The sequence below is a fragment of the Salmo salar genome, chromosome ssa13 (assembly GCF_905237065.1).
Source record: "Salmo salar chromosome ssa13, Ssal_v3.1, whole genome shotgun sequence".
Classification (NCBI taxonomy): Eukaryota; Metazoa; Chordata; class Actinopteri; order Salmoniformes; family Salmonidae; genus Salmo; species Salmo salar.
In genome coordinates, this window is record NC_059454.1 from 55,090,094 (window position 1) to 55,113,625 (window position 23,532).

The following is a 23,532-nucleotide window of genomic DNA, read 5'->3' on the forward strand; positions in this document are numbered from 1 at the left end:
CATTTCCTCCAATTCTAAACATTTTGCCATGGAGATGAGAGAAAATGTTGCTGTTTTAAAGCTAATTGCCTGCAATGCTATGCATTTTGCCATGAAACATACTGTCACGTCCTGACCAGTATAAGGGTTATTTGTTATTGTAGTTTGGTCAGGACGTGGCAGAGGGTATTTTGTTTATGTGGTTCGGGGTGTGTGTATTATGTAGAGGGTAGTTGATTTATGTATTCCGGGGTTTTTTGGTCACTGCTCTATGTTCGTCTATTTCTATGTTCTTTCTAGTTAGTCTGTTTCTATGTTTAGTTAATTGGGGTGTGGACTCTCAATTGAAGGCAGGTGTTGTCTAGTTGCCTTTGATTGAGAGTCCTATATATTAGGGTGTGTTTGTGTTTGTTATTTGTGGGAGGTTGTTTCTTGTTTAGCTGTCTATGCATGACAAGACTGTCTTTTCGTCGTTCATCATTATTGTTATTTTTGTATACGTGTTTGTTTGGTTTTCCTTCTTTCGCCTATTAAAAGAAGATGAGTATACAACCCGCTGCGTTTTGGTCCTTTCCAGACGACAACCGTGACACATACTAACAAAGTCGTTAATGGTATATTCATTGTTTTGGGAATTTTCATTTCGGGGATTGTTAGTCCTCAAAGATTATATTATTTAAAAAATATTTTTTTTAATTAAATAACTTTAAAAAATATATAGGTCTATTATAATCTTTTCTACATACTTTATATCTGTTTTTTTAAGTTATCACTAAAAGAGGTTTCCCATCCAATTAATTTCTAAACTGTTTGGACATAATACCCAAAGATTTCAATGGTAGAAAAATCCCTGTATGTACAGTGAGGGAAAAAAGTATTTGATCCCCTGCTGATTTTGTAAGTTTGCCCACTGACAAAGAAATGATCAGTCTATAATTTTAATGGTAGGTTTATTTGAACACCTCGTGGAGTTGCAATGATCATGAGAACAGTGAGGAATCAGCCCAGAACTACACGGGAGGATCTTGTCAATGATCTCAAGGCAGCTGCGACCATAGTCACCAAGAAAACAATTGGTAACACACTACGCCGTGAAGGACTGAAATCCTGCAGCGCCTGCAAGGTCCCCCTGCTCAAGAAAGCACATATACATGCCCGTCTGAAGTTTGCCAATGAACATCTGAATGATTCAGAGGACAACTGGGTGAATGTGTTATGGTCAGATGAGACCAAAATGGAGCTCTTTGGCATCAATTCAACTCGCCGTATTTGGAGGAGGAGGAATGCTGCCTATGGCCCCAAAAACACCATCGCCACCATCAAACATGGAGGTGGAAACATTATGCTTTGGGGGTGCTTTTCTGCTAAGGGGACAGGACAACTTCACCACATCAAAGGGACGATGGACGGGGCCATGTACCGTCAAATCTTGGGTGAGAACCTCCTTCCCTCAGCCAGGGCATTGAAAATGGGTCGTGGATGGGTATTCCAGCATGACAATGACCCAAACACACGGCCAAGGCAACAAAGGAGTGGCTCAAGAAGAAGCACATTAAGGTCCTGGAGTGGCCTAGCCAGTCTCAAGACCTTTATCCCATAGAAAATCTGTGGAGGGAGCTGAAGGTTCGAGTTGCCAAACGTCAGCCTCGAAACCTTAATGACTTGGAGAAGATCTGCAAAGAGGAGTGGGACAAAATCCCTCCTGAGATGTGTGCAAACCTGGTGGCCAACTACAAGAAACGTCTGACCTCTGTGATTGCCAACAAGGGTTTTGCCACCAAGTACTAAGTCATGTTTTGCAGAGGGGTCAAATACTTATTTCCCTCATTAAAATGCAAATCAATTTATAACATTTTTGACATGCGTTTTTCTGGATTTTTTTGTTGTTATTCTGTCTCTCACTGTTCAAATAAACCTACCATTAAAATTATAGACTGATAATTTCTTTGTAAGTGGGCAGACGTACAAAATCAGCAGGGGATCAAATACTTTTTTCCCTCACTGTATGTAGGCCAGTGCCTTCAGAAAATATTCACAAACCTTCACTTTTTCCAGAAGAAATTGTGTTACAGCCTGAATGTAAAATGGATTAAATGGAGATGTTGTGTCACTGACCTTCACACAATGACCCATAATAACAACGTGGAATTATGTGTTTAGAAATGTTTACAAATTAACCTCTTACGACACCAATCGCATAGGGGGCAGTATTGTCACTTTCGGAAAAAATACGTGCCCATATTAAACTGCCTCCTACTCAAACTCAGAAGCTAGGATATGCATATTATTAGTATATTTGGATAGAAAACACTCAAGTTTATTAAACTGTTTGAATGATGTCTGTGAGTATAACAGAACTCATATGGCAGGCAAAAACCTGAGAAAAATCCTACCAGGAAGTGGAAATCTGATGCATGGACTCTTTTCAAGTCATTGCCTATCGAACACACAGTGATTAGCTAATCATTTAGCACTTCCTAAGGCTTCCACTAGATGTCAACAGTCTTTAGAAAGTTGTTTGAGGCTTCTATGATGAACAGAGACCGAACAAGAAGGTGGGGAAGTTGTTGACCAAGGGAAGGACATCAGTTCATTGGCGTACATCCACACGAGAGGAAGCTGTGTTCCAAAACGTTTTTCAAGACAATGGAATCGTCCGGTTGGAATATTACTGAAGTTTCACGTTATAAAGGCCCTAAAGATTGATACTTTACAATGTTTGACATGTTTGAACGAACGTAAATATAACTTTTTTTTACTTTCCGTAGTGACATTTTCCACGCGCTTCCTACATTTGGAGTAGGTAACTGAACGCGCGAACAACAAGGAGCTATTTGGACATAAATTATGGAGTTTATCGAACAAAACAACATTTATTGTGGACCTGGGATTCCTGGAAGTGCCTTCTGATGAAGATCATCAAAGGTAAGTGAATATTTCTAATGCAATTTATGATTTTAGATGACTCCAAAATGGCGGGTATCTGTATTGCCTAGTGTATTTTTCTGAGAGCAGTACTCAGATTATTGCAAAGTGTGCTTTCCTAGTGAAGCTTTTTTGAAATCTTTCAAAGCGTTTGCATAAAGGAGATGTTCATCTATAGTTCTTTGAATGACAGTTTAATATTTTATCAACGTGTATGATGAGTATTTTTGTAAATTGTTGTGCTGATTCACCGGCAGTATTTGAGGGAAAATATTTTCTGAACGTCACGCGCCAATGTAAAATGCTGTTTTTAGATATAAATATGAACTTTATCGAACAAAAAATGCATGTATTGTGTAACGTGATGTCCTAGGAGTGTCATCTGATGAAGATCGTCAACGGTTAGTCGTCTCTGTCGGCTCGGGACTGTAAAATGTCGCCGGACGCTCTGGACGGGGAACTGTTGCCGGAAGCTCTGGACGGGGACTGCGCACTGAAGGCCTGATGCATGGGGCTGGCTTAAGAGGCACCAGACTATTGACACGCACCTCATGGCTAGTGCGGGGAGCAGGAACAGGACGTACTGGACTGGGCAGGCGCACTAGAGGCCTGATGCGTGGGGCTGGCTTTGGAGGCGCCATACTAGTGACACGCACCTCAGGGCTAGTGCGAGGAGCATGAAGTACTGGACTGGGCAGGCGCACTAGAGGCCTGATGCGTGGGGCTGACTTAGGAGGCGCCGGAACAGTAACACACACCACAGGGCTAGTGCGAGGAGCAGGAGCTGGATACACTGGGCCATGAACCCTCACCGGCGGTCTGATGCTTGCAATTTCCATCACCGGTCCTGGCTCAATGCTGGCTCTAGCATAACACCTGTGAGAAGCTTTCACCAAGCGCAGCGGGCTGTGGCTGCGCACTGGCGATACCGTGTGTATCTCCGCATAACATGGTGCTTGCTTGATCCGTGCCCTTTCCGCCAGTACCTCTCTCCGGAATCTCGAGTCAAGCTCCTCGCTTGATTCCTTGACTGGCTCCTTTATGCTCCACGGCTCTCTCCTGTACGCCCGGGAAGTTAGGTCAGGGCTCCCCCCTGACTTAGCTAAACTCCCCGTATGCCCCCCCTAAAATGTCTCTTTCCATCTAATATTTCCTCCCATGTCCACGACTCCAAGTAGCTCTCCTGCTGCTCCTTCCTCCGCTGCTTGGTCCTTCTTTGGTGGGTGGTTCTGTCACAAGCGTCGTTGAAGGTGGACCAAAATGCAGCGGGTATATTTATCATCTTCTTTATTTTATTGAAGAAAAAACACTTAAACAAAACAAACGACAAAAACAGTCCAATAAGGTGCACAGACTATACTGGAAACAACCACCCACAAACACAAGAGAGAACCAACCCAACTAAATATGTCCTCCAATTAGAGACAACGACAACCAGCTGCCTCTAATTGGAGGCCGTTGCCAAAACCCCAACATAGAAATAGAAAACTATATAACCACATAGAAATAGATAACTTAGAACAAAACCCCAAAAACCCGAAACACACAAAAGAAACACCCCCTGCCACGCCCTGACCAAACTACAATAACAAATAACCCCTTTTACTGGTCAGGACGTGACAGCAAGTCAGTTAAGAACAAATTCCTATTTACAATGACGCCCTATCCCGGCCTATGGGACAATCCAGGTCTGCAAAGCTCTTAGAGACTTTCCCAGAAAGACTCACAGCTCTAAACGCTTCCAAAGGTGATTCTAACATGTATTGACTCAAGGGTGTGAATTATGTAAATAAGATATTTCATCATTTTATTTTCAATACCTTTGCAAACATTTCTAAAAACATGTTTTCACTTTGTGATTATGGGGTATTGTGTGTAGATGGGTGAGAAAAAAATATGAAAGAAGTCAAAATGTGGAAGAAGTCAAGGGGTATGAATACTTTCTGAAGGCACTGCATGTATGGCCTATACTGTATGTATAGAAAAGGAATTAAAATTAATGAGTTTAATTGTTTTTTATGACTGTGTGGCTCTGTTTTTGCAATGACGCAGGAAAAGACAAATGGGATATAATAAATATGCCCTACTTTAGAGGCCAGAGATGAAAGATTTATGAAGCACAGATAAACAGACAGAGTCATTTCCTCCCAGTCAGCACCACCACTCTCAGTGTGGCGCAAAAGAGAGAAGAGGATAGTTTGGCTTGTAGCCAAAAATTGTACAATACTGAATAACAAAGTTTGGAGAACTTAAAGCACCTAAAGTTGAGGAATGAATATGGAAAGTGTGTATGAATCTAACCTCTACAGGAATGGACGGTTGAGCTAACGTGCGCTAATGTGATTAATTAGCATGAGGTAAGTAACAAGTACAGCCATCACTAAATTTGATGCAACACATTCCTAATCCCTCTCTAATGAGAAAACTGCATTTACAAATCGGCTGCTAAGCCTGAAGTCTCACTATCTATACATCTTTCTGTATGGAACATCACCCATAAGCAACGGTATATCAGTAGAAGAAGCGTTCTAAACTCTGGGGCCTTTTTCATGTTATGACTTCATACTGTAGGCTACTACAGGATGATATAGACCTCTATCAGACCTCTATCACTCAAGGTGGTTACAGTAACCATGAGAGACTCAGATTCAAAGCACAATACAAAGCATTAAACAAGTGTGGTTTATATGTGACCTATTCCGTGAATGTTTCCCAGGAACCTGTCCATATCAGATTTTCATGAGCCTTGTGGGGATTAGCTCTGGAATTGTCACCAAGTATGGCTAGACCGTCCTCGGTTTCCTTTGGAGTCACTTCAGTCCAACGTTTAGTGCTACAGCAGATTCAAAGAGACAGGCTTGTTGTGTAGGATGACTGATTTGGTGGGCCGGAAGAGGAGCTTCTGACCAATCACTTTACAGGCAGTATTTAACAAACCCGACAGTAACACGATAAGGTGTCCCTTGGGCCACATTGCTTGTTACATACTTCATCCATACTTCATCCCTCTTCATCCATGTCGTCTGTACATTACACTTTGTATTGTTTATGCTTTTCCAGAGAATGTCAACAATGTGAGTGTGATCTCTGAACTGCCAAAATGACCACCGGTAGTCGAGTTCTCTCGCTGTCCCTGAGTGCTTACAGTCCCTGTGCGAATAAACGTAAGGCAGAGAGAACTCTACCCTCAATCAGTCACTGCTCTCTATCAGTCCCAGAATGCTGTATTGGATGCATTAAATCTTAATACATCAAAGAGTGAGAGGCATACTTGGACTGATGGACTAAATGAATAGTATAAATAAAAAATGATCATGCCACAAGCCGATACGCACTGCTTACTCTCTCCTGGCAATCTCTGACTGAGTGACAGTAATGAGGAAGAGATGGGCTTTCTGTCTTCCTCTGTCCTTGCAATGTCCAGCGTATTGGTTTCCTCATTTATCTATCAGTGGGAATGTAAAAAGTGAATTCCCCCATTCACATGGATGACACAACATTCCGAATGAGCTGTCTGTCTGTCTGTCTGTCTGTCTGTCTGTCTGTCTGTCTGTCTGTCTGTCTGTCTGTCTGTCTGTCTGTCTGTCTGTCTGTCTGTCTGTCTGTCTGTCTGTCTGTCTGTCTGTCTGTCTGTCTGTCTGTCTGTCTGTCTGTCTGTCTGTCTGTCTGTCTGTTTGTCTCCAGTCTCTCTGTCTCCATCCATGTGTCTGTTCCTCACTATGTTCCATATTGTTATCAGATATACTTCAATGAACTGAAGTTATGTAGGATATGTATTTCTGGTTACATTTTCATATGTGACCAGTTTCAGGAAACTAGGCATATGTCGCAAGTCACGACTTCACAGGAGAGCCGCTTGAACGACGGATTTTTTTATTTTTATCAAAATGCATTTTTGGCCAATAATGCCTTCTCGGACATGTGAACTTTCATGTACCTTAATAACAAACGTTTTTGCCATCTGTAAATACGAATAAAGTTGTTAAATGAACAGCCTAGTTGGTTTAGCAAAATAAAAAGTCAGGAACCTTCCTGCTAGCCATGATTGGCATGATTACTTCACTACATTCTGAAAGAAAATAATGTACTTTTTACTCCAAGCATTTTCCCTGACAGCCAAAAGTACTCATTACATTTTGACGCAAATTGTCCAATTCACACACTTATGAAGAGAACATCCCTGGTCATCCCTACTGCATCTGATCTGGCAGACTCACTAAACACAAATGCTTTGTTTGTAAATTATGTCTCAGTGTTGGAGTGTGCCCCTGGCTATCCATCAATAACAAAAAAAAATATATATATTGTGCTGTCTGGTTTAATATATGGATTTTTTTATTTAGTCCTTTTCCACCACTTGATGTGGCTGGGGGTTGTAGCATTTCTTTCACATGACCCATCAATTTAGACAAGTGTGTCTGTGTAAGCATCATCTAATATTTATAAAATATTTTTATCTGGACACTCTGTTTACCTGGAATTTTTCCTTATTGAAGGCTACTACTTTTACCACTTTAAGTCTTAGTCTTTACTACATTACTCACTGTTTAGCACATGACCTCACATGTGAATCCTTAAAGAGATGGGTGGGGCTGGCTTAAGAGGGTGTGAACAATTCTGAATGGGCATAGACAAAGGAGAGCTCTCCAGTAGGTACCAAAACATTCAAAGACCCTTTTCTCAAACTTGAGTTTACAAGTTTATCAACTTTCAAAGCAGAATTACTTCCCCAATGTTCCTCAAAATACAATCTATGAAATACCATTTTGTAGCTCTGAGTCTCTACTTTTATCCAATGTAAAAAAACAATTTCAAATTTTGCTACATAAGACCAATTTGAGCCAGTCAGTCACATATTTGTTTTCTTTCAATAAGCCCTATAAAATAAAACACTATCATCACTATCCATTATGAAAGTAATAGAAAAATTTGTATTTTGGTGCAAATGTCATCAAACATAAGCACACACAGCAAATTTTTATCACGAATGCCTGAGGTGGTGGATTTCAGTGCTGAAGCATGAAATAGTTTCGCTATAGTTTCGCACCCACCTGTAGCACGCGCTCCAGCAGGTATATCTCTCTGGTCACCCCCAAAGCCAATTCCTCCTTTGTCTGTCTCTTCTTCCAGTTCTCTGCTGCCAATGACTGGAACAAACTACAAAAATCTCTGAAACTGGAAACACTTATCTCCCTCACTAGATTTAAGCACCAGCTGTCAGAACAGCTCACAAATTACTACACCGGTACATAGCCCATCTATAATTTAGCCCAAACAACTACCTCTTCCCCTTCTGTATTTATTTATTTATTTTGCTCCTCTGCACCCCATTATTTCTATTTTGCACTTTCTTCCACTACAAATCTACCATTCCAGTGTTTTACTTGCTATATTGTATTTACTTTGCCACCATGGCCTTTTTTGCCTTTACCTCCCTTAACTCACCTCATTTGCTCACGTTGTATATAGACTTATTTTTCTACTGTATTATTGACTGTATGTTTGTTTTACTCCATGTGTAACTCTGTGTTGTTGTATGTTTCGAACTGCTTTGCTTTATCTTGGCCAGGTCGCAATTGTAAATGAAAACTTGTTCTCAACTAGCCTACCTGGTTAAATAAAGGTGAAATATATATATTTTTTTAATAAATATGTCAGATAAGGTACTCAAATAGGAACAAAATAAATGTTTCTCTCCAAACTAAAAAGATATGACCACCGTGGCAAAACATAACACATTGATTGTTTCCAAACAGCTGAAAACACTCAAAAAATCTTACAACTGATTTAGCATATGTTGGATCTGATTTGGGGTGTCACCCGTCATGGAGGACAAAGACCGGATATAAAGCAGTTGAAGGTGAGGTCACGGCCACAGCACTGCTTAGTCACTGCACATCTGTCTTCCTCTGCTCCCTACAGGTCAGGGCCGGCTGGGAGGAGAGTGACATTATAGAGAGGCCTGAGAGCCACCACACCCAGTCCCTCTTCCCATCCTCCCCCAGTCACACACACACAAACATGGGGAAACGATGAAAGGAATCAAGATCACAATCTACTGTACTGTACTGTATAGGCCTATCCATGATGCAAAGCAGCCAAACTAAAGCACAATGTGATTTAGCATTTTTATTATACCTGCCAGGGCCAGTTCCAGGTAATACACTACCTGTACAGAGCACATGCCCCTTCCAGTCTCCTAAGTGCCCTTTTGGTTGGTGGTATAATTTCCACCCGCCAAAACATTGTTTATACATTTTTTGTCATTGTTGTTTAGAACCCACTGCCCGCAGGTCGTCATCAAGTTCGCCATCTCCCATCCCCATCTGTTGGTTGAGCCTGTTGATCTGTCCTGTAAGGAGAGAATTTACACTGTACGGAGATTGCGCGCTCCCGGTATCCAGACATGCATGGCTTGAGAGATGCGGTCAACAGTATTGCCACAGCAGCATAACATTTGATTAACACTTGATTTAGCCTACATCATCATTAATATTCGTCCCATGGACCTGAAGAAAGAACTCTCCGGGAAAAAGAAAGTTGGAGGTGTACGTTTCATTGTGAACTACTCATGGTGGAATTATGGTAAAGTACAGGAACTCAAGTCCTTTTGTTCTCCTGATCTGGAATACCTCACCATCAAATACTGATCGCATTACCTCCCGTGAGAATTTTCTTCGGTCATCGTCACGGCCATGTATATTGCCTCCCCAAGCCGAAACCACAATGGCTCTCAAGGAACTACACTGGACTTCGTGCAAAGTGGAAACCGCATATCCTGAGGCCGCTTATTGTAGCTGGGGACTTTAATAAAGGAAATCTGAGGAAAACTCTAATGAAGTTCTATAAACACATCTCCTGTGCTACTCGCTCATTGAGCACTCTTTACCATTGCTACTCCCCCTTCCAGGATGGCTACAAGGCCCTCCCTCACCCTCCATTTGGCAAATCAGAACACGCCACCATTTTCTCCTCCCTTCCTATTTACAGAAACAAACAGGAAGTACACGTGGTAAGGACTGTTCAACGTTGGTCTGACCAATCGGATTCTATTTTTCAAGATTGTTTTGATCACACAGACTGGGAAATGTTCCGGGTTGCCTCTGAGAATAGTATTGACGTATACATTGACTCGGTGACTGAATACATCAGGAAGTGCATAAAGGATGTTGTTCCCACTGTGAGGGTTAGAACTTATCCAAACCAAAAAACTTGCATAGATGGAAGCATTCACACAAAACTGAAAGCGCGAAACACCACATTTAGCCTCTCTGGGCTAGGCGGGACGAAATCGTCCCACCTACGCAACAGCCAGTGTAATCCCGTGGCGCGATTTTCAAATACCTTAGAAATGCTATTACTTCAATTTCTCAAACATATGACTATTTTACACCATTTTAAAGACGACTCTCGTTAATCTAACCACACTGTCCGATTTCAAAAAGGCTTTACAACGAAAGCAAAACATTAGATTATGTCAGCAGAGTACCCAGCCAGACATAATCAGACACCCATTTTTCAAGCTAGCATATAATGTCACAAAAACCCAGAAGACAGCTAAATGCAGCACTAACCTTTGATGATCTTCATCAGATGACAACCCTAGGACATTATGTTATACAATACATGCATGTTTTGTTCAATCAAGTTCATATTTATATCAAAAACCAGCTTTTTACATTAGCATGTGATGTTCAGAACTAGCATACCCCCCCGCAAACTTCCGGTGAATTTACTAAATTACTCACGATAAACGTTCACAAAAAACATAAATTATTTTAAGAATTATAGATACAGAACTCCTCTATGCACTCGCTATGTCCGATTTTAAAATAGCTTTTCGGTGAAAGCACATTTTGCAATATTCTCAGTAGATAGCCCGGCATCACAGGGCTAGCTATTTAGACACCCACCAAGTTTAGCACTCACCAAAATCAGAATTACTATAAGAAAAATGTTATTACCTTTGCTGTCTTCGTCAGAATGCACTCCCAGGACTTCTACTTCCATAACAAATGTTGCTTTGGTTCAAAATAATCCATAGTTATGTTCAAATATCCTCTGGTTTGTTCGTGCGTTCAAGACACTATCCGAATGGTAAAGAAGGGTGACGCGCACGACGCATTTTGTGACAAAAAAAATCGAAATATTCCATTACCGTACTTCGAAGCATGTCAACCGCTGTTTAAAATCAATTTTTATGCAATTTTTCTCGTAAAAAAAGCAATAATATTCCGACCGGGAATCTGTGTTTAGGTTCAAAGACGATAGAAAATAAAAACATGGGGTCGACTCGTGCACGCGCCTCAGCCCATTGTCCTCTGATAGAGTACTTGCCAAAAGCGCTAATGTGTTTCAGCCTGGGGCTGGAATTACATCATTCAGCTTTTTCCCGCCTTCTGAGAGCCTATGGGAGCCGTAGGAAGTGTCACGTTACAGCAAAGATCCTCAGTCTTCAATAAACAGAGTCAAGAAGCTCAAGGAATGGTCAGACAGGCCACTTCCTGTAAGGAATCTTCTCAGGTTTTTGCCTGCCATATGAGTTCTGTTATAGTCACAGACACCATTCAAACAGTTTTAAAAACTTTAGGGTGTTTTCTATCCAAAGGCAATAATTATATGCGTATTCTAGTTACTGGGCAGGAGTAGTAACCAGATTAAATCGGGTACGTTTTTTATCCGGCCGTGCAAATACTGCCCCCTATCCCCAACAGGTTAACGAGAGTCTTGTCTTTAAAATGGTGTAAAATAGTCATATGTTTGAGAAATTGAAGTTATAGCATTTTTGAGGTATTTGTATTTCGCGCCACGCTCTACCATTGGATATTGGTAGCGGAACGTCTGTCCCTAAAAGGTTAACTTCTTCGGCATACTGGTTATTGTTCAGAATTTTGGACGACTGACGTGCCCAAAGTAAACTGCCTGTTACTCAGGCCCAGAAGCTAGGATATGCATATAATGGTAGCATTGGATAGAAAACTCTGAAGTTTCTAAAACCATTAACATAATGTCTGTGAGTATAACAGAACGGATATGGCAGGCAAAAACCCGAGGAAGATCCATCCAGAATTGTATTTTTTTGAGGTCACAGGCCATTTCAATGCTAGCCTATGGGATTTACAAATAGATACGACCCAGATTGCAGTTCCTATGGCTTCCACTAGATGTCAACAGTCTTTAGAAAAGGTTTCAAGCTTGTTCTTTGAAAAATGAGCAAGTAGTTGTAGTTTTTCCAAGGTGTCTCTCATTCGAAAGTAGTCTTGTTGGCGCACACGCTCTTCGTTATTTATCTTCCCTATTGAACATACTATTCTCCGTCTTAAATATTACTGTTTATTTAGATATTAGAGTACCTGAGGATTAATTAGAAACATCATTTGACTTGTTTGGACAAACTTTACCAGTAACTTTTTGGATTTGTTTGTATGCGTGTTGAACGAGTGGATTACTGAGATCATTGGCGACAACTAAACAGACTTTTTTGGATATAAAGAAGGACTTTATTGAACAAAAACGACCATTCATTGTGTAGCTGGGACCCTTGGGATTGCGAACAGAGGAAGATATTCAAAGGTAAGTGATTTATTTAATTCCATTTGTGATTTTGTGACTCCTGTGCTGGTTGAAAAAGTATTTTGATGTGGGGCGCTGTCCTCAGATAATCGCATGGTATGCTTTCGCCGTAAAGCCTTTTTGAAATCTTACGACTCGGTTGGATTAACAAGAAGTTAAGCTTTTAAATGACGTATGACACTTGTATTTTCATGAATGTTTAATATTACGATTTTTATATTTTGAATTTCGCGCTCTGCAATTTCACCGGATGTTGTCGTAGGTGTCCCGCTAGCGGTTCATGTGCCCTGACATGAAGGTCAGTCAATGCAAAACATTTCAAGAACTTTTAAAGTTTCTTCAAGTGCAGTTGCAAAAACCATCAAGCACAATGATGAAACTGGCTCTCATGAGGACCACCACAGGAAAGGAAGACACAGAGTTACCTGCTGCAAAGGTCTGAACCACATCTCCGCATGTGTAGTTTACACCGTGAAGCATGGAGGAAGAGGTGTGATGGTGTGGGGGTGCTTGCTGGTGATACTGTCTGTGATTTATTTCGAATTCAAGGCACACTTAACCAGCATGGCTACCACAGCATTCTGCAGCGATACGCCATCCCATCTGGTTTGCACTTAGTCCCACTATCATTTGTTTTTCAACAGGACAAAGACCCAACACACCCAGGCTGTGTAAGGGCTATTTGACCATGAAGGAGAGTGATGGAGTGCTGCATCAGATGACCTGGCCTCTACAATCAACCCAATTGAGATGGTTTGGGATGAGTTGGAACGCAAAGTGAAGGAAAAGCAGCCAAGAAGTGTTTAGCATATGTGGGAACTCCTTCAAGACTGTTAGAAAAGCATTCCAGGTGAAGCTGGTGGAGAGAATGCCAAGAGTGTGCAAAGCTGTCATCAAGGCAAAGGGTGGCTACTTTAAAGAATCTAAAATCTAAAATATATTTAGATTTTTTATTTTTTTTTGGTTACTACATGATGTCATATGTGTTATTTCATAGATTTCATGTTTTCACTACTATTCTACAATGTAGAAAACAGTAAAATAAAGAAAAACCCTGGAATGAGTAGGTGTGTCCAAACTTTTGACTGGTACTGTATGTGGCAGGGACTCTAGACAAGCATGGATTGTGAAGGGAAAGTCGGTTGCCACGGAAAACAATGCCTCACTCCCGGACAATTTAAACACCTACTTTGCACGCCTTGAGGAAATTAGCGAGCCACTCAAGAGGACTGTGTTCTCTCGTTCTCCATGGCCGATGTGAGTAAGACATTTAAGTGTGTCCATCCACACCAGATGTGATCAGGACACGCAGGTTGAAATATCAAAACAAACTCTGAACCAACTTTATGAATTTGGGGACAGGTCGAAACACATCAAACATTCATGGACATTTAGCTAGCACGCTTGCTGTTGCTAGCTAATTTGTCCTGGGACATAAACATTGGGTTGTTATTTTACCTGAAATGCACAGATAAAAAAGGAAACCTACAGAAGTTTGTTTCCAGTAATCTCTCATCCTTCAGTCTTCTTCTTCTTCTTCTTCAGTGGACTTTATATGGCTGTTGGCAACCAACTTTAAGGTGCATTACCACCCCCAATTGGAGTGTGGACCTCAGTTCAGCTTACAATCACCCATGTGGGTACATGCTCCTAAAAACCAATGAGGAGATGGGAGAGGCGGGACTTGCAGCGTGTCAAGCGCCAAAAATATAACCAAGTTCTATTTTAGCGCCTGGATACACGGACGCTCATTGACACGCACGAGCAGTTTGGATGAAATGATTGAATAATATGTATGTGTACAATTATTTGGCAATGATCACGCGCACCACGCAGGCAGTGTGGTCAGCATGTCAGAGCATGTGCTGACCAGCTGGATGGAGTGTTCACGGATATATTCAATCTCTCCCTATCCCAGTCTGTTGTCCCCACTTGCTTCAAGATGTCCACCATTGTTCCTGTACTCAAGAAAGCAATGGTAACTGAACTAAATGAGTAGCAATCCCTTCTGTCTTCATGAGAGTGCTTTGAGAGGCTAGTTAACGATTATATCACCTCCACCTTACCCGACACCCTAGACCTACTCCAATTTGCAACCGCCCCAACCGATCCACAGATGATGCAATCGCCATTGCATTGCACACTACCCTATCCCACCTGGACAAAAGGAATACCTATGGAAGAATGCTGTTCATAAACTACAGCTTAGCCTTCAACACCATAGTGTAGTGGAAGCTCATCACTAAGCTCTAAGTCTGAACCCCACCCTGTGCAACTGGGTCCTGGACTTCCTGACGAGCCAACCCCAGGTGTTGAAGGTAGGCAACAACATCTCTGCCTCGCTGATCCTCAACATGGGGCCCCACAAAGGTGCGTGCTCAGCTCCCTCCTGTACTCCCTATTCACCCATGACTGTCTGGGCGCGCACGTCTCCAAATCAATCATCAAGTTTAGTGATGACAAACAGTGGTAAGCCTGATTACCAACAACGACGAGACAGCCTACAGGGAGGAGGTGAGGGCCCTGGCATAGCGGTGCCAGGAAAATAACCTCTCCCTCTGTCACAGACAGGCTGTTGGCTGGACTGTATTGAATGAAACTCAGGAGCACGTTGTATCATGCGAAAAGTCTATAGAGATTTAATGTAGCTTCTTACATGACCCTCCGTTTGAAAATAACAAACAAATCATGGTGTGGATGGCAATGCAGAAAGGCTCCTCACGGAGACAACCTCTCACATGTTCTCCAAGGCCTAGAACCGAGGAGACTTGATGCACCACCTCATAGCACCCAAATGAATACGCTTCCCCTCTGTCACAGGTGCAACTCATCATGTGTGATTAGAGATAGATTGAGGAGAGAGAGGGAACAAAAAGAGAACAAAATGATAATACAACAAAATTACATCACATACTCTCATTCACACAACTACTTAACAATAACGGATCAGGGTGTAATGATGAAAGAATGCATATAACTGTAAATTGATTAAATATGGATCGATTATAATACTGGCCAGTATATCAAATGATAAATACAGACACATCCATACATCCATACTTCCACTCTCTCATACTCAAAACCAAATGGGCTCCTGAGTGGCGCAGTGGTCTAAGACATCTCAGTGCAAGAGGCATCACTGAACTATCGCCCCATAGCACTCACTTCTGTCAACATGAAGTGCTTTGAGAGGCTAGTTAAGTATCATATCATATCCACCTTACCTGACACCCTAGACCCACTTCAACTTGCATACCGCCCCAATAGATCCACAGACGATGCAATTGCCATTGTACTGCACACTGCCCTATCCCACCTGGACAAGAGGAATAGCTACGTAAGAATGCTGTTCATGGACTATAGCTCAGCATTCAACACCATAGTACCCTCCAAGCTCATCATTGAGCTCGGGGCCGTGGGTATGAACCCCGCTCTGTGCATTTGGGTCCTGTTCTTCCTGACAGGCCGCCCCACAGGTGGTGAAGGTAGGAAACAACACCTCTACTACGCTGATCCTCAACACAGGGGCCCCACAAGGGTGTGTGCTCAGCCCCCTCCTGTACTCCCTGCCCCCCCATGACTGTGTGGCCACACACGCCTCCAACTCAATCATCAAGTTTGCAGACGACACAACAGTAGTAGGCCTGATTACCATTAACAACGAGATAGCATACAGGGAGGAGGTGAGGGCCCCAGCGGAGTAGTGACAGGAAAATAACCTCTCCCTCAACGTCAACAAAACGAAGGAGCTGATCGTGGACTTCAGGAGACATTAGAGAGAGCACACCCCCATCCACATTGACAGGGCCGCAGCGGAGAGGGCTAAAAGCTTCAAGTTCCTCGGCGCGCACATCACTGACCACCTGAAATGGTCCATGCACATAGACAGTGTGGTGAAGAAGGCGCAACAGTGCCTCTCCAACCTCAGGAGGCTGAAGAGCATCCTGTCAGGCTGTATCACCGCCTGGTACAGCAATTGCACCATCTGCAACCGCAGGGCTCTCCAGAGGGTGGTATGGTCAGCCCAACGCATCACCGGGGGCACACTGCCGCCCTTAGGGACATCTACAGCACAGCGCAGAAAACTTGCTCTAAAACTACTAAGCTTTCTCTACGCCCCATGGCAATGTGTAGAATTGCAGGAAATGTACTTTAAATCTACACATTTTCTCACCGTCAAGAGATGGGCCACTAAAATGTTTTGTTGCAAGGTGGGGGGGACCCCCAACCAAATCTCACTTAGGGCCCCAAAAGACTAGAGCCGGCCCTGAACCCTGCAATATGATATCAATCTGCAAAGCCCTGTAGAGCAAGCCATTAATCACAATCATGAATGTCAGTAGAGGCCTGTGGCAAACATTAAAGGCAGAGGACATTCATCAGGACTCAATCAATGCTGATTGAGCCAGAGTAATACATCAGGCCCCTGGAGGGAGTAAACACAGGTATAAAATACATGCTTTGTCAGTCACTGGCCTGGAAAAACAGAGAGAGTATATGCTGTGTCTGTTATTGGTCAGTACAACTTCAGTACAACTTCACACAATTTCATGCACTACTATCTATGTTTCTCAATGGACATTTACAGTAGATACTGTTTATGGGTACTGTAGTATAAACTAAAGTACAATAGAGTCAAGCTTGCAGTGGACACGATACAGACAACAGAATTTGCAATTTGCAAAAATCACAAATATTTGCAGAGCTAGCAGTGTAGAAATCCTGGAGCACTTAGGGTAGTCCCAGGAGATTTCACTATTCAAAACAAATCAAATGTTATTGGTCACATACACATATTTAGCAGATGTTATTGCGGGAGTAGTGACATGCTTGTGTTCCTAGCTCCAGCAGTGCAGTAGTATCTAACAATTCACAACAATACACACAAATCTAAAAGTAAAAGAATGGAATTAAGAAATATATAAATATTCTTACGAGCAATGTCTGAGTGCCATAGACTAAAATACAGTAGAATACAGTATATACATATGAAATGAGTAAAACCGTATGTAAACATTATTAAAGTGAGTAGTGATTCCATGTCTATGTACATATGCACTTCGACTGATTCTGGATGATAGCGGGATGTTTAGGCCATGGCTCATGTGGTTGATGTCCTTGATGATCTTTTTGGCCTTCCTGTGACACCGGGTGCTGTAGGTATCCTGGAGGACAGGCAGTTTGCCCCCAGTGATTCGTTGCGCAGACTGCAGCACTCTCTGGAGAGCCCTGTGGGCGGTGCATTTGCCATACCAGGCGGTGGTACAGCCCAACAGGACGTTCTCAATTGTACATCTGTAAAAGTTTGTGAGGGTCTTAGGGACCAAGTCAAATTTCTTCAGCCACCTGAGGTTGAAGAGGTGCTGTTTTGGCTTCTTCACCACACTGTCTGTGTGGGTAGACCATTTCAGATTATCAGTGATGTGTACGCAGAGGAACTTGAAGATTTTCACCTTCTCCACTGTGGTCCCGTCAATGTGAATAGGGGCGTGCTCTCTCTGTTGCTTCCTGAAGTCCACGATCAGCTCCCTCATTTTGTTGATGTTGAGGGAGAGGTTAGGCTGTCTTGTCATTGTTGGCAAGCAGGCCTACTACTGTTGTGTCGTCTGCAAACTTGACGATTGAGTTGGAGGCATGCATGGCCATGTAATCATGGGTGAACAGGGAGTACAGGAGTGTGCTGAGCACACATCCTTGTGGGACCCCAGTGTTGAGGATCAGCGAAGTGGAGGTGTTGTTTCCTACCTTCACCAACTGGGGGCGGCCCGTCAGGAAGTCCAGGACCCAGTTGCACAAGGCGGGGTTCAGACCCAGGGCCCCGAGCTTAATGATGACTTTGGAGGGTACTATAGTGTTGAAGGCTGAGCTATAGTCCATGAACAGTATTCTTACATACAGTTGAAGTCGTAAGTTTACATACACTTAGGTTGGAATCATTAAAACTCGTTTTTCAACCACTCCACAAATTTCTTGTTAACAAACTATAGTTTTGGCAAGTCGGTTAGGACATCTACTTTGTGCATGACACAAGTCATTTTTACAACATTTGTTTACAGACAGATTATTTCACTTATAATTCACTGTATCACAATTCCAGTGGGTCAGAAGTTTACATACACTAAGTTGACTGTGCCTTTAAACAGCTTGGAAAATTCCAGAAAATGATGTCATGGCTTCAGAAGCTTCCGATAGGCTAAGTGACATCATTGAAGTCAATTGGAAGGGGTACCTGTGGATGTATTTCAAGGCCTACCTTCAAACCCAGTGCCTCTTTGCTTGACATCATGGGAAAATCAAAAGAAATCAGCCAAGACCTCAGAAAACAAATTGTAGACCTCAAGAAGTCTGGTTCTTCCTTGGGAGCAATTTCCAAACGCCTGAAGGTACCACATTCATCTCTACAAACAATAGTACGCAAGTATAAACACCATGGGACCACGCAGCTGTCATACCGCTCAGGAAGGAGACACGTTCTTTCTCCTAGAGATTAACGTACTTTGGTGCGAATTAATCCCAGAACAACAGCAAGGGACATTGTAAAGATGCTGAAGGAAACAGGTACAAAAGTATTTATATCCACAGTAAAATTTTATTTTGTTCAGTGTAGGCCTCTACTTGATATCGACATAACCTGAAAGGCCACTCAGGAAGGAAGAAGCCACTGCTCCAAAACCGCCATAAAAAAGTCAGACTACGGTTTGCAACTGCACATTGGACAAAGATCATACTTTTTGGAGAAATGTCCTCTGGTCTGATGAAACAAATATAGAACTGTTTGGCTATAATGACCATCATTATGTTTGGAGGAAAAAGGGGGAGGCTTGCAAGCCGAAGAACAACATCCCAACCGTGAAGCACGGGGGTGGCAGCATCATGTTGTGGGGGTGCTTTGCTGCAGGAGGGAATGGTGCACTTCACAAAATAGATGGCATCATGAGGGAGGAAAATTATGTGGATATATTGAAGCAACATCTCAAGACATCAGTCAGGAAGTTAAAACTTGGTCGCAAATGGGTCTTCCAAATGGACAATGACCCCAAGCATACTTCCAAAGTTGTGGCAAAATGGCTTAAGGACAACAAAGTCAAGGTATTGGAGTGGCCATCACAAAGCCTTGACCTCAATCCTATAGAAAATTTGTGGGCAAAACTGAAAAAGTGTGTGCAAGCAAGGAGGCCTAAAAACCTGACTCAGTTACACCAGCTCTGTCAGGAGGAATGGGTCAAAATTCACCCAACTTATTGTGGGAAGCTTGTGGAAGGCTACCCAAAATGTTTGACCCAAGTTAAACAATTTAAAGGCAATGCTACCAAATACTAATTGAGCGTATGTAAACTTCTGACCCACTGGGAATGTGATGGAAGAAATAAAGGCTGAAATAAATCATTCTCTCTACTATTATTCTGACATTTCAAATCCTTAAAATAAAGTGGTGATCCTAACTGACCTAAGACATGGAATTTTTACTAGGATTAAATGTCAGGAATTGTGAAAAACTGAGTTTAAATGTATTTGGCTAAGATGTATGTAAACTTCCGACTTCAACTGTATATTCTTTTATTTTATTTTGTTCAGTGTAGGCCTCTACTTGAATGCATATTCTACAGGCTACCTCTATCCTAAATGTTACCTATGCCAGCGCTGCGCCCGTGCCGGGCTATAGTGACCATCCAGCCAGGACGGTGTGTGCCAGCCCTGAGCTCCAGATCTCCGGTACACCTCCATAGCCCAGTACGCACTAGCCTTGAGGTGCGTGTTACTAGTCTGGTGCCTCCAAAGCCAGTCCCACGCATCAGGCCTCCACAGTGCGCCTGCCCAGTCCAGTACATCCTGATCCTGCTCCTCGCACTAGCCCTGAGGTGCGCGTTACCAGTCTGGCACCTCCAAAGCCAGTCCCACGCATCAGGCCTCCAGTGTGCATTCCCAGTCCGGAGCCGCCAGATTCACCCGCCTGTCCGGAGCCGCCAGAGTCGCCCGCCTGTCCGGAGCCGCCAGAGTCGCCCGCCTGTCCGGGGCCCGCTGCGAGGGTCCCCAGTCCGGGGTCGGCGGCGAGGGTCCCCAGTCCAGAGGCGCCACCTAAGTGGGCTAAGCCGAAGGTGGAGCGGGGTCCACGTCCCGCACCAGAGCCGCCGCCGTAAGGAAGGCCCACCCGGACCCTCCCCTTTAGAGTCAGGTTTTGCGGCCGTAGTCCACACCTTTGGGAGGGGTTTCTGTCACGCCCTGGCCATAGAGAGGTTTTTGTTCTCTATTTTGGTTAGGCCAGGGTGTGACTAGGGTGGGCATTCTATGTCCTTTTTTCTATTTGTATTTCTTTGTTTTGGCCGGGTATGGTTCTCAATCAGGGACAGCTGTATATCGTTGTCTCTGATTGGGAGCCATACTTAGGCAGCCTGTTTTCCTTTGGGTTTTGTGGGTGGTTACATACTGTTTAGTTCATGTTCCTGACACAACTATTTAGCTGTCGTTCGTTTTCTTGTTTTGTTGAAAGTGTTCTATTAAAAGTTAATGATGAGCACTCACCATGCTGTGCGTTGGTCTACTCCTTTCGACGGCCGTTACACACAGGGAACAAACTGAGGACCAGACAGATACACAGTGCCTTGCAAAAGTATTCATCCTCATTGGCGTTTTTCCTATTTTGATGCATTACAACCTGTAATTTAAATGTATTTTTATTTGGATTTCATGTAATGGACATACACAAAATAGTCCAAATTGGTGAAGTGAAATGAAAAAAATAACTTGTTTTTGTGGTGCATGCTTAAGTGGTGGATGCATATGTATTCTCCCCCTTTCCTATGAAGCCCCTAAATAAGATCTGGTGCAACCAATTACCTTTAGAAGTCACATCATTAGTTAAATAAAGTCCACCTGTGTGCAATCTAAGTGTCACATGATTTGTCACATGATCTCAGTATATATACACACACCTGTTCTGAAAGGCCCCAGAGTCTGCAACACCGCTAAGCAAGGGGCACCACCAAAGCACCATGAAGACCAAGGAGCGTCCAAACAGGTCAGGGAGAAAGTTGTGGAGAAGTACAGATCAGGGTTGGCTAAAAAAAATATCCGAAACTTTGAACATCCTACGGAGCACCGTTCAATCCATTATAAAAAAATGGAAAGAATATGTCACAACAACAAACCTGCCAAGAGTGGGCCGCCCACCAAAACTCACGGACCAGGCAAGGAGGGCATTAATCAGAGGCAACAAAGAGACCAAAGATAACCCTAAAGGAGCTGCAAAGCTCCACAGCTAAGATTGGAGTATCTGTCCATAGGACCACCTTAAGCCGTATACTCCACAGAGCTGGGCTTTACAGAAGAGCAGCCAGAAAAAAGCCATTGCATAAAGAAAAAAATAAGCAAACACGCTTGGTGTTCACCAAAAGGCATGTGGGAGACTCCCCAAACATATGGAAGAAGGTACTCTGGTCAGATGAGACTAAAATTGAGCTTTTTGGCCATCAAGGAAAACTCTATGTCTGGCGCAAACCCAACACCTCTCATCATCCCGAGAACACCATCCCCACAGTGATCCCCACAGTGAAGTATGGTGGTGGCAGCATCATGCTGTGGGGATGTTTTTAATCGGCAGGGACTGGGAAACTGGTCAGAATTGAAGGAATGATGGATGCCGCTAAATGCAGGGAAATTCTTGAGGGAAACCTGTTTCAGTCTTCCAGAGATTTGAGATTGGGACAGATGTTCACCTTCCAGCAGGACAATGACCCAAAGCATACTGATAAAGCAACACTTGAGTGGTTTAAGGGGAAACATTTAAATATCTTGGAATGGCCTAGTCAAAGCCCAGACCTCAATCCAATTGAGAATCTGTGGTATGACTTAAAGATTGCAGTACAACAGCGGAACCCATCCCGAAGCAAGCACCAGTTAGCCTTGAGCTAGCCTCGAGCTAGGCCCACCTGACTCACCTGTTGCTACTAATTGGACCCTATGATCACTCGACAACACATGCCTCTCCCTAATGTCAATATGCCTTGTCTATTGCTGTTTTAGTTAGTGATTTATTGTCTTATTTCACTGTAGAGCCCCCAGCCTTTCCCAATATGCCTTAGATAGCCCTTTTGTCCCACCCCCCACACATGCGGTGACATCACCTGACTTAACTGGTGCCTCTGGAGACAAAACCTCTCTCATCGTCACTCAATGCCTAGGTTTACCTCCACTGTCCTCACCTCCTACCATACCCTTGTCTGTACATTACGCCTTGAATCTATTCTTCCACGCCCAGAAATCTGCTCCTTTTACTCTCTGTTCCGAACACACTAAACGACCAGTTCTTATAGCCTTTAGCCGTACCCTTATCCTAGTCCTCCTCTGTTCCTCTGGTGAAGTAGAGGTTAACCCAGGCCCTGCAGCCCCCAGCACCACTCCCATTCCCCAGGCGCTCTAATTTGTTGACTTCTGTAACCGTAAAAGCCTTGGTTTCATGCATGTTAACATCAAAAGCCTACTCCCTAAGTTTGTTTTATTCACTGCTTTAGCACACTCTGCCAACCCTGATGTCCTTGCCATGTCTGAATCCTGGCTTAGGAAGGCCACCAAAAATCCAGACATTTCCATCCCCAACTACAACATTTTCCGACAAGATAGAATTGCCAAAGGGGGCGGAGTTGCAATCTACTGCAGAGATAGCCTGCAGAGTTCTGTCATACTATCCAGGTCTGTGTCAAAACAATTTGAGCTTCTACTTTTAAAAATCCACCTTTCCCCATCTAGTCTCTCACCGTTGCCACTTGTTATAGACCCCCCCTCAGCCCCCAGCTATGCTCTGTACACCATATGTGAATTAATAGCCGCCCATCTATCTTCAGAGTTCGTACTGTTAGGTGACCTAAAGTGGGATATGCTTGACACCCTGGCCGTCCTACAATCTAAGCTAGATGCCCTCAATCTCACACAAATTATCTGGGAACCCACCAGATACAACCCTAATTCCGTAACCATGGGCACCCTCTTAGATATCATCCTGACCAACTTGCCCTCTAAATACACCTCTGCCATCTTCAACCAGGATCTGAGCGATCACTG